This window comes from Mastigoproctus giganteus, chromosome 6, assembly GCF_048544385.1.
Source record: "Mastigoproctus giganteus isolate SK-2022 chromosome 6, ASM4854438v1, whole genome shotgun sequence".
In the NCBI taxonomy this organism is placed as follows: domain Eukaryota; kingdom Metazoa; phylum Arthropoda; class Arachnida; order Uropygi; family Thelyphonidae; genus Mastigoproctus; species Mastigoproctus giganteus.
Window position 1 is genome coordinate 122,224,869 of NC_143580.1, and position 11,269 is coordinate 122,236,137.

The following is an 11,269-nucleotide window of genomic DNA, read 5'->3' on the forward strand; positions in this document are numbered from 1 at the left end:
GGGAATTTTCATAGGCCTTTTTCACAACGTGGCTGAGTTTAGCATTAGCATTAGTAGGAAATATGATGCAAGAAAGCAAGCTTACACCGATGAGCCAAAACATTATGACCAGCGAGTCGTTATGCAAATCGAAGCAACTGCAGGTGAACTACAGCGCGTGCGCGGGTCCGGACACAGTATAAAAAAACCTGATACTGAGTTCCGTTAATCAGTGTTACTCTTATTCTTCAAATGGGAAAGGCAGCGGACTTAAGCCAGTTTGACAAAGGCCAACTTGTAATGACCAGACGACTGGATCAGAGCATATCCCAAAAAAAAAAAAAAAATGATATTATGATATTAGGGTCCCTTGTAAATGATTACATCTACCCATATATTTATTTTGTCTGCAAATCACCTGTGTTCTCTGGTCGATTTTCCTGTTTGCTGGACGAACAAAACCCCAGTTTCTGGGGGGGGGGGAGTCTTGCTATCTACGTCTAAGACCGACTAGCTAGCCACGGAGTGAAAAAAGCCCACTAAAGTTCCACGCGTCATCGACGGGATTCGATCCCGGGCCTTTTCCGCCCGGTTTGTGGAGGACGGTGACAATACCACTGTGCTACCCTCGCACACGGTCAGAGCATATCCGAAACAGCACGGCTGGTGGGGTGCTCACGGTCAGCCGTCGTTAGCAACTACCGAAAGTGGTAATTGGAGGGAAAACCCAGGAACCGCCGGCGAGGTGTTGGACAACCACGGCTCATCGATGTTTGAGGTAGCGAAGGCTCTCCCCAGAAGGGCGACTGTGGCGCAACTTTCTGGTAATTGAAATGCTGGTAATGGGAGTAATGTGTCACAACACACGGTATATCGAACCCACGCGGAGATGGGGGAAACTCTTGGTGCCGCTTGACACTAAACACACTTTAGACAGTACATCGAACCCTGCTGAAAATGGGGCAGCGCAGCCGCAGGCCGCTCCGAGTGCCCATGCTAACCACGGTTCACCGGCGACAGCACCTACAATGGGCACGCAAGCATCGAAACTGGACCTTGAGCGAGTGTAAGAAGGTCGTCTGGTCCGATTAATCACGTTTCCTGTTTCTTCCTGATTCTTCTCTTCTTGGTGATTCCCTTCTACTTCTCTCTCTCTCTCTCTCTCTCTCTCTCTCTCTCTCTCTCTCTCTCTCTCTCTCTCTCTCTCTCTCTCTCTCCCCCTCTCTCTATCTCTCTCTCTCTCTCAGGGTAACTCGGAATTTTTTTTTTAGCTGGTGCAGCATAAGCCTCAGGCTTCCTTGTACTATATGGCTACAACTACTACATGTGCATCGTTTACCTGGAGAAGTGATGGCGCCTAGATGCACCGTGGGACGAAAACAAGCCAGTGGCGCCGGTGTCATTATTATTATTATTATTATTAGCCATATCGTGCAAGGAAGCCTGAGGCTTATGCTGCACCAGCCAAAAAAATTCCCGAGTTACCCTCTGAGAGAGAGAGAGAAAGAGAGAGAGAGAGAGAGAGAGAGAGAGAGCATAAGAATTAGAAAGGAATCGACAAGAAAGAGAAGAATGATTATATCCAGTTCAGGACCCTGGGTGTGCCAACATGCTTTGGGCGCTGTTCTGCTGGGATACCATGGGTTCAGTCATCCATGTGCCAGGCACTTTGGTGTCTACCACCTACCTAAACATCAGTCTGCGCGTGTAGCATAGTGGTATTGTCATCATCCTCCCCACACCGGGTTGAAAAGGCCCGGGTTCGAATCCCGTCGATGATGTGAGGAACTTTAATGGGCTTTTTTCACTCCGTGGCTGAGTTAGCCGGTCTCAGGCGGAGATAGCAAGGTTTTTTTTCCAAAAAACTGGGGTTTTTCGTCCAGCAAATCGACCATAGAACACACGCAATTAACAGACATAGGACACAGCAAGGCAGATGAATTTAATTATTCGGGTAGCCTAAATATAATAGTTTTTGTTTAGTTTACTTAAACATTATGAGATCCCAATATGGCTTCCGTTCTGTGTGCATGTGCTAATTAACGCTCAGTTAATTCCAGTATAAATTAATGATTTTATCCTGTGCTACAGCTTAAAATTTTTGCATAACAAGGCTTTTGTGGACGAAGAATAACGTGGCGAGGTTTGTCTCTTAATTTATGGGTCTATTCGTGCGTTTCAACGCGTTAATTACTCAACGTCAACGATAACGTGTCTCACTACTTGACGTGAAGATCGCAATATATCCGCCGATACAGTCGGACAGTGAAACATCGCTCCGTAAATACTGCCTAATAAGATGTGTTTAGATTATAGTCTAAGTGACAAAAAGGGTTCCCATAAGAAGATATCAATTGCAAGATTCCAATGTTGAGTAAATTTTAGTTAATCATTGGGATTTACGCCAGATAGTAGTGTTATTTTCTGTTCTCCTTTGTTTCCGATACTGCATGGTCATCATGTGGCTCGCGGAGGGAAAATAGAGAAGCGCTCCGGGATAACGCGGCTGCGGCGCTAGGATCTGGCCCTTGACTGGGGCGGGTTCCCCATCTGTATAAACCAAACAGACTACTGTTCCAACCTAACTGTGATCAAAATTGCGTTTCTAATGCTGCGAAAATATGTACTTAGTGAATCCCCACCCCCACTCCATCATAAACTTTCCATAGTGCCATCCAAACTTCTTTCTGGCTCATTTTACAGTAATTTTAATGTCATCTTCATCTCTGCTGCCCCAGAAAGCCCATAGGGAACTAGCTCTACCGCTCTACGGACATTTCAGCACCTGGCTGTACTCTCCTCCCCAAAGTGATAGAGGGGGAAAGTCTATATCTTCAAAGGCACACCAGTGGCCACCAAATAGCCTAAATAAGTTTAAGGCTCAGCTGGACAGGTATTTCGAACGAACAGAGGGGTGAAGTGGAAGTGGTTATTTTTTATTTATTTGTTTTATTTTATTTATTTTATTTTTTTTTGGCTGATGCTGCATAAGCTTGCTTTCTTGCATCAAATGCCTCTACTAATGCTAAATACACCCACGAATTTGTGGGGGGCATTATTTTCCATCATTTTACAAACCCCAGCCAACCCTATCAACAATTTCTCGCTCATTCGAACAGTCTCCCTAATCCGATCTGTAAAGGAATGGAGAGAGAAATGGAAAAAATCAAGGGTTCCCAGCAATCAAAACAAACCGAAGACATTCAGATCTTAACGGACCAACTGGATGACCTGGAAGACACCCGGTCCGGAGCCCTGTCGACCAAAAACGAAAGAACTGGAAGCCTATGGGTCCCAAGTTGGAATGGAAAACCCGTTCCCAGACTGAAGCGAGGGAGCCACAACAGATAAACACAAAGGAACAGCAAGACAACAAACAGCAGGAACTACCCCTGGATCCTACACTACCAGAGGGCACTGTATATGAGAAGTCTCTCTTCCTCAAAACGCCCCTGGAAAATATTTTCAAAGAAGACCCAAACAGAATGTCTACTGAACTCAGAGCCCAGATAGTAACTAAATTTAACAAAATGGAAACCATTCTCGTGGATACCTATTTAAAGAGTGAAAGAGCCACTCCACGGCTCCAAACGTACATGGAATGTGGGGAAAACCAAATGCTACAGCGCGCGCCCACATATGCCCAAGCGCTGAAGACCAAAACACATGGACCACCGACGATGACAATGCAAATTGCACCCAGACGAAAGACACTATTGCCAACTCCGCACTTGGTCATTCTCCGACCAACCTCCACAGACGAACACGTCACTAGTGAAGAGGTAAAAAGCACAGTCATAATGAAACTAGCAGAGGACCTCAAAACTACCAGAATTAAATCTGTCCGGAAAACACACAACACAGGCGTAACAATTGAAACCTTAACACAGGAAGATGCCCAAAAAATAATTGCAAACCTAACAATGTAAACCCTTGGTCTGGAAGCTGCACCCCCCCCCACCAAAAAGAGGACCCAGCATGATTATATATAACATTGAAAATGGCTGACACCAACCACGCTACGAGAGGAGTTATATGCAAGAAACCTCCAGCAGGAACACCTGGATGCGGACTCAACAACACTAATAATCCCAAGATACCAAGCAAAATCCCGAACAAACACTGCCACCAACTGGGTTGTAGAGCTGTCGCCAGCCGCCTGGAGGACCAGCAATCAACACAACAGGGTTTTATAAACTGGAGCAGCCATCGCTACAACGAGCACGTGACTGTCCCAAAGTGTTTCCGATGTGGCCGTCTTGAATGCACCACTCACACGTGTGCCCGAACTCAGCCAACATGCGGGCACTGCGCTGAGATAGGCCATGAAATCAAAACATGCCCTAAGAAAGAAGATCCACCAAAACGCGTAAATTGTAAAGAGAAAAAAAGTGCAAGCTGATCACTCAAACAGGGACAACAAATACCCGATATACATCAAAGCAAAGGGAGCGTACCAGCTACGGCTTGATTATGGAAGTACACCCTAAACAGTTTAACAAAATTAAGGTAAAATTCGTCCAACTAAACGCACAAAGATCTAAGGCAGTTGCCGCACAACTAGTGAAGAAAGCAAAAGAAGAAAACATCGATATCATGCTTATACAGGAGCCATATACTCACAGCAAGGTCAGGGGATCCCCCCCCCTAAAGTACAAGTTTGTTCAGACTGTTGCCGACATCCCATGGGTAGCCATCCTAATAAGAAACCCTGATTACATAGTAACTAAGCTTCCAAACTACTGTCTCCCTTGGGCTGAATGTGCACACATAATTACAGTATTAGGATAATTTTATGCAGTCTCACTCTACAGTCGGCCGGGAGCTGACATGTTCCAGACCATAACCTACCTGCAGACCATCCGTACAGAGTTTCCAAATGCAAGAATCATTATAGACGCTGATGTTAACTGCTGCTCACCGGCATCGGATAAGCTGTAAAGTGTAAAGTGTGTTTGGTGTCAAGCAGCACCAGGGGTTCCCCCATCTCCGCGTTGCTTGCATTGTGATGGGTGTGCCAGTTTACTGGAAATGCCAGAGATTCAAAAGTGTATGGATATTGTACATCTGTAGTGTCGTGTACCGTTGTTCATCTGGTCATTTAGCCGCTGGACTCCTATTGAGGCCCAACGTTGCCCCACTTTCGCCCCGCGCTACAGCAAACCTAACAATGTAAACAGGCAGACCAGGAAATATCAGTAGACTAAGATTTACTCTGGCAGGTACCTAATTTCCTGAGAGTTCAGTGGCTAGGACCTTAAAAAAAATAATAATAAATAAAAAAAAAAAAAAAATATATATACATACCTTTTATGCGCTCGCGTGGAAGGGAGGCCCTAAAAATGAAAGGCCGAAATTAGTGGGCGAATGTGATTTTAGATAGTTTAATTTAGATTGTGTGGGGCATTCACTTGCATACAGGTAGAGTGTGTGAGTAAATTGAAGACGGGGGGGGGGGAAGGCAGAGACATGGAGCCGATAGAGAAGACAGCTCCAGTTTACAGTGAGGCATGCCCATGCCCCACCAGAGAGTAAGAATGGGAGTGGCGCGTGGGGGGGGGAACACGGCGGGACATCACGCTCCCCCACCCGCCGGGGTGGGGTGGAAAAGGTGAGCCAGACAAGGGAGCTGGCTCAGGTCGCCAATACGGCGCTGCGTGCAGAGGCTGCGATTTGTCCATGTAGAATTTGGTATAGATCACTAGGATTTCTCTTCTAGGATTTAATTCCTCTTCTCTGATGTCTGTGTACGCCAAATTTTGCCGCCAATTTGGAGGTATAGGGAAACTCCAGAACGAAGCGTTGCGGGGAACGGACAACGCCTTGAGGAGTATCTTGCAAATAGCTCCTACTCAATATTAAATCAGCCAAACAATCTCCCGACATTCTCTAGTACGATGGGGGAGGCCTCGATAGACTTCACTCTGGCCACCAGATCTATCGCGGACCACATCATCCCTTGGACCGTCACTGAAAACTGGACTACATCCGACCACAGAACAATTACTTTCCAGCTGAATCGATCAATAATCAGAAACACAATACCTAGACAAATGGAGCACAGGTATGCCATTGAAAAGGCCGACTGGCCCCTATTCCAGGAAACATTACGGACGACTGCACATACACTCAAAATGGAAGAATCAAGCCCAGACCAATACCAAGCTGAACTGGTGAAGTTCATCACAGAGGCTATAAATAAATCCATAAAAAGGAAGAAACCGTCTCCAGGAGCTGTACCCAGATGTAGCCCCAAGCTGCAACAACTAAGACAGACAGCAAAATTTTGGAAAAATTTCCAAAGCGCCATACGTAGCTTGCCAGCTGCAGCAGTCGAAACGCTACAAGAGCAATATCGTACAGCAAGGAATTGATACACAGCCAAAATTCGAGAAAGAAAAAAACGCACGTGGGAGCATCTAGTCTCCATGGCAGGAAATGAAGACCCCCTGGGGAGTAGTCTATTGGGTGACCACTAACAAACTCCCAAGAGGAGAAGTCATCCCCGCAACCAGGAAACCGCAAGGAGAATATGCAAAGACATGGCAAGAATCAATTAACAATATTCTAGACGCCATGTTTCCAGAACATCTGGATCCATCCGCCCTGGAGTAAATACAACTTTGCCAACAAAATATATCCTACATAACAACACAGGAACAGGAACCCTTCACCAGGATTGAGCTGGAAATTGCGGCTGCCAAGCTGAGGAACAAGAAGCCCCCACGGGAAGATCTCTTAGAACCAGAGATTATTAAGAAGACAGTTGAGACCATTCTGAACGAAATATTAAAACTATACAACAAATGCCTAAAAGAAGAATACTTCCCCCGTGCTTGGAGGGTGGTAATGGTCCGTCTAATCCTAAAAAATCCAACAAAGCGGCAGGACCTCCAGGGGGTCACACCGACCCATGGCTCTCGTAACAGTACTCAACAAACTGCTGGAACACCTGTTAGAAATAGGATAGAAAACCACTGTTCAAATACAGCTATAGTCCTCGAATCAGTTTGACTTCCGGAAAGGCTATGTATATATATATATATATATAGGTAAGGCGGCTCCCAGAACGTTCGTTCAAATCCACCTCGTTTCGTGTCTGGAGAGAATGCAGAAGGAGTTACTTCAGCGCTCTCTCTTTGAGGCTTCCAGAACATCTATGAAGCAAAAGAACTGTAATAGGATTCCAGTTCAGTTGTGGTCTGGTGAGTTAAGCCTACTTCGGAAGCAGGTTCATAAAGCGCGGAAAAGGTACCAAAGAAGTAAGCGTAATAATGGGGGGGGGAGGAAGTTAATGTACTTAAAGTAGGGTATCAGAGGATACGGAGCGCATACGTGCGTATGATATCTAAATCAAAATTAACTGCCTGGAGAACGTTGGTTAGAACAGTGGGCAATGAGAACCCATGGTGAATTGTATATTGGCAAGACTAAAATATATAATGGAGATACAGCATACTCTATTGGAGGTGTTGACCAGAAAAGTACGAGTTGGAGAGAAAGTATGTCTGCTATTTTGGATCATCTGATTGGAGATACTATCTCCGAGCAAGGCGATGAGGAACAGATGTTGAAGAAAAGGCTTAATCATGCTTACTCTGGGGTACATGACGAGGATCCCTTTAGCCTGATTGAACTCTTGATGCAGTACAACGCATAAGGAACAATAAATGCCCAGGGATGGACCTCATTGAAGGAGAGGTCATTAAACGGGCTCATCGACTAATACCAGGGATCCTTCTTGAATCTTTTAATAGCTGCCTGCGTGACGGGGCCTTTCCGTCACCATGGAAGGATGCCCTATTAAAGCTGATACTGAAAGGACCATCTAGGCAATAGGTCGATAAGATCCACGATCTTATCGACCTATTGCCCTCCTCCCTGGATTAGGAAAGGTGGTGTTTGAAAGGATGCTGGCGAGACGGATTACTGACTATACTGAAAAAAACTTAGGCTGATCTGGCAGACAATATGGTTTTACTCCAGGTCGTGGAACAGAAAATTCGCTTCGGGCATTGCAAAACTATATATTAGGTTCGAACAGTAAGTTGGAATCTTTATTGACTTTGAGGGAGCTTTTGGCTCCATTCAATGGAGCAGCGTTCTTATGATGTTGAGACTTGCAGGCTGTTCAACTAAGATCTTTAGGGTGGTTAAGGACTACATCACGCACCGTACAGTGACTGTTAAGTCGTCGGTTGATTCTATTGTATGAGAGGTGACCAGTGGAAGCCCACAAGGATCGGTTTAGTTGCTGGAGTTGCTTCTCATTTGCCGTGTCGAGCTTGATGTCATCCATGTACATCAGGTGGGTGAGGGTGTACAGGTTCTTTCTTCCTTCTTTGAGGTTATATCCACTCTTGCTTCCATTGAGCATGGTGGATAGCAGGTTGAGTTCTAGACAGAACCATTGTGGGCTCAGAGCATCTCCCTAAAAGATTCCTCTTCTAATGGGGCTAGGCCTGGTTGTGAAGTTCTCGACTTTAATGATGGTACTCCTTTTCGCCGTTGTTGCTCCTAGGAAATTTGTCACTATCGGATTGACCTTGTAGATCTTCAGGGTCTCTATTAGCCAGCTGTGAGGTACGGAGTCGAAGGCCTTGCGGTAGTCAATGTAGGCCGTGTATAGGTTGCGGTGCTTCTTGAAGGCTTGCTCCATAACTGCAGCATCTATGGTTAATTACTCCTCCGCTTGCATCCTTTCTGCTGTTCGGCCATTATGTTCTGACTCTCTAAGTGGTCTGACATCTTCTTAGTTATGCAGTTGGTCAGGATCTTCTACATCGTTGGGAGGCATGTGATTGGCCTGTATTTCGCCAGGTTTCTTGTGTCTTTATCTTTAGGCTTTAGATATGTGACTCCTTCAGTGAGAAACTTCGGGATTGTCTCTGGATGCCTTATCATTCGAGTAAACTTCTCTGCTAGGTGCTTGTGTGTGTGTGCAGGTGAGCTTCTTGTACCAGTAGTTGTGGATGTTATCAATTCCCGGGATTCGCCAGTTGTGGGTGTTCCTGATCGACTGTTCTACTTCTTCTTCTCGAATCTCCCACTCTCTCATCTCTTGTATGTCCTTGGTTTTCTTCCGTTCTACTTCTATCCAGGGTGCTCTGTTGTTATGTTTAACTTCCCTTCTCCAGATATTTCCCCAGATCTCTTCAATCTTCTTCTTCTTCTTCTTGGGTGATCCATTTCCTGCTCTCTCATCTTCACCCAGTTTCCTGTAGAAGGCTCTTTGGTCCTCATCGAAGTTTCGGTTGTTTATTTTAGTCTGGGAGCTCTCTTTATTTCGGTGTAGTCTCTTGCTGAGTGCGAGGAGGTTCTGCTTATTATTATTATTATTATTATTATTGTAAACATATTCTCTTGATAAATAAATTGTATTGTATTGTATTATTATTATTATTATTATTAGCCATATAGTGCAAGGAAGCCTGAGGCTTATGCTGCACAAGCCAAAAAAATTGAGTTACCCTGAGAGAGAGAGAGAAGTAGAACGGCTGAGGAATGATGATATCCAGCTCAGGACCCTGGGTGTGCCAAACCCATACTCACCAGATGTGGGGAGCCCCTGGGGTTAGTGTAAGCTAATTTAGGAAATCTATTATGTTCCATTCTTTCTGCATGTTCTTTCCATCTTTATCTATATTCTATAATTTTTTCATTTATTGAGTAAATATTTACGATTGATATTTTATCTAATTTTGTACATCCTTTAACATATCTTAAAAATTTCATTTGTGCAGATTGTATTCTATTAATGTCTCTTTGTTTTGGCATCCATGTTTCAGAACCATAAAGAAGTGTTGGTAATTACATTGTAAAATTTCAATTGTGTTTCTTTGTTTGTTTTCTTAGCCAGAGTTCTTTTTATTGTTCCACATATATTTTGGAATTTCGCCAATTTCTGGTTTATATCTGCTTCGACATCATATGTTATATCACATCCTAGATATTTCAAATGTTTTACTTGTTCTAATAATTTATTGTCTATAACTATTTTTGTTCTCACCGTATTTTCCCCCTTAAAATCAATTGTTTTAGTTTTCATTGTGGATATTTTAACCTTATATTCTTCTTTTATTTGGTTTAATTTAAACGCTGCTCTTTGTAAATTATCTTGGCTATCTTGAATAATTACTTGATCATTTGCAAATAACAGTGTATTAATCCTATTCTTTGTATTTAAATATATCCCTGTATTAATTTCCTCTTTCATTTACATATCATATCCTCGATATATATGTTAAACAACGTTGGTGACAAGCTACATCCCTGTCTAAATACTCCTTTATAAATACTCCTTGATTTATTATATAGGAACTCCCCGACTTAAGTAAGGGTTGCGTTCCGCGGAACGCTACGTCAGTCAGATTTTAAGTAAGTCGGGGAATTCCCCTCATGCTTGTGCAGCACTCGCTGAATTGATTGAATCAAAAAAGAAATGTTCGACAAACATGTAAATAGAATTATTTATTCTATTTATTCAATTTTTTATCTCATGCGCAGGAAAAATTACAAAAGGTTCAATTTAAAAAAAATTTCAAAATTATAAATTTCCAGAAAAAGAGAGGAGATTGGCATAACATCAGTAAGTTTTGCCTCTCGAGCATCGTTGCCAGAATCGACGTCTTCAGCTGATAAGTACGCCGCTGCAGATATTGAGGGCTGTGGAGATTTAGAAGGGGTCGGCCGCTCAACCTTACGAAAGAACATATTAATGGTTGACTGGACGGTGGCTTTTTTCTTTTCATCGTAGATTTCTTTGTAGAAAGCAAGCATATTATTCACCCCTCTGTTAACTTTTAAGAATCGTTCGCTGTCAGGATCCAGCTTCTCAAACCTCGCCATCGCTGATGCAATTTCACTAAATGCCATTGCCATCTCTATGGTGATGAAGCGTCTCGGCTCCTCATTTGGTTCATCTTGAGCTTCGTCAGCATTTTCTTCTTTCACTATCGCTGCCTGCAAGTCAATAAGTTCTTCGTTAGATAATTCCTTCTCTTTTTCCTCTATTAACTCCTCCACGTCTTTGGCATCAACCTCAAACTGAAGTAGCTCTGCAACCTTTACAATCTTATCTGTAACCTCTTCATATGATTCGTCTTTTTCAAATTCTTCGAAGTCTTTTACGTGCCGTGGGTATATTTTCTTCTATGCGCCATTTAAATAACTTTAAGTAATTTCCGCCCAGGCCTTATTAATGTTTAAGATGGCGTGGTTAATATCGTAAGGTTTCCAAAAGTCTCTTAACGTAAAATTTTTCTCATCGTCTACTGCAGACAATGCCTGA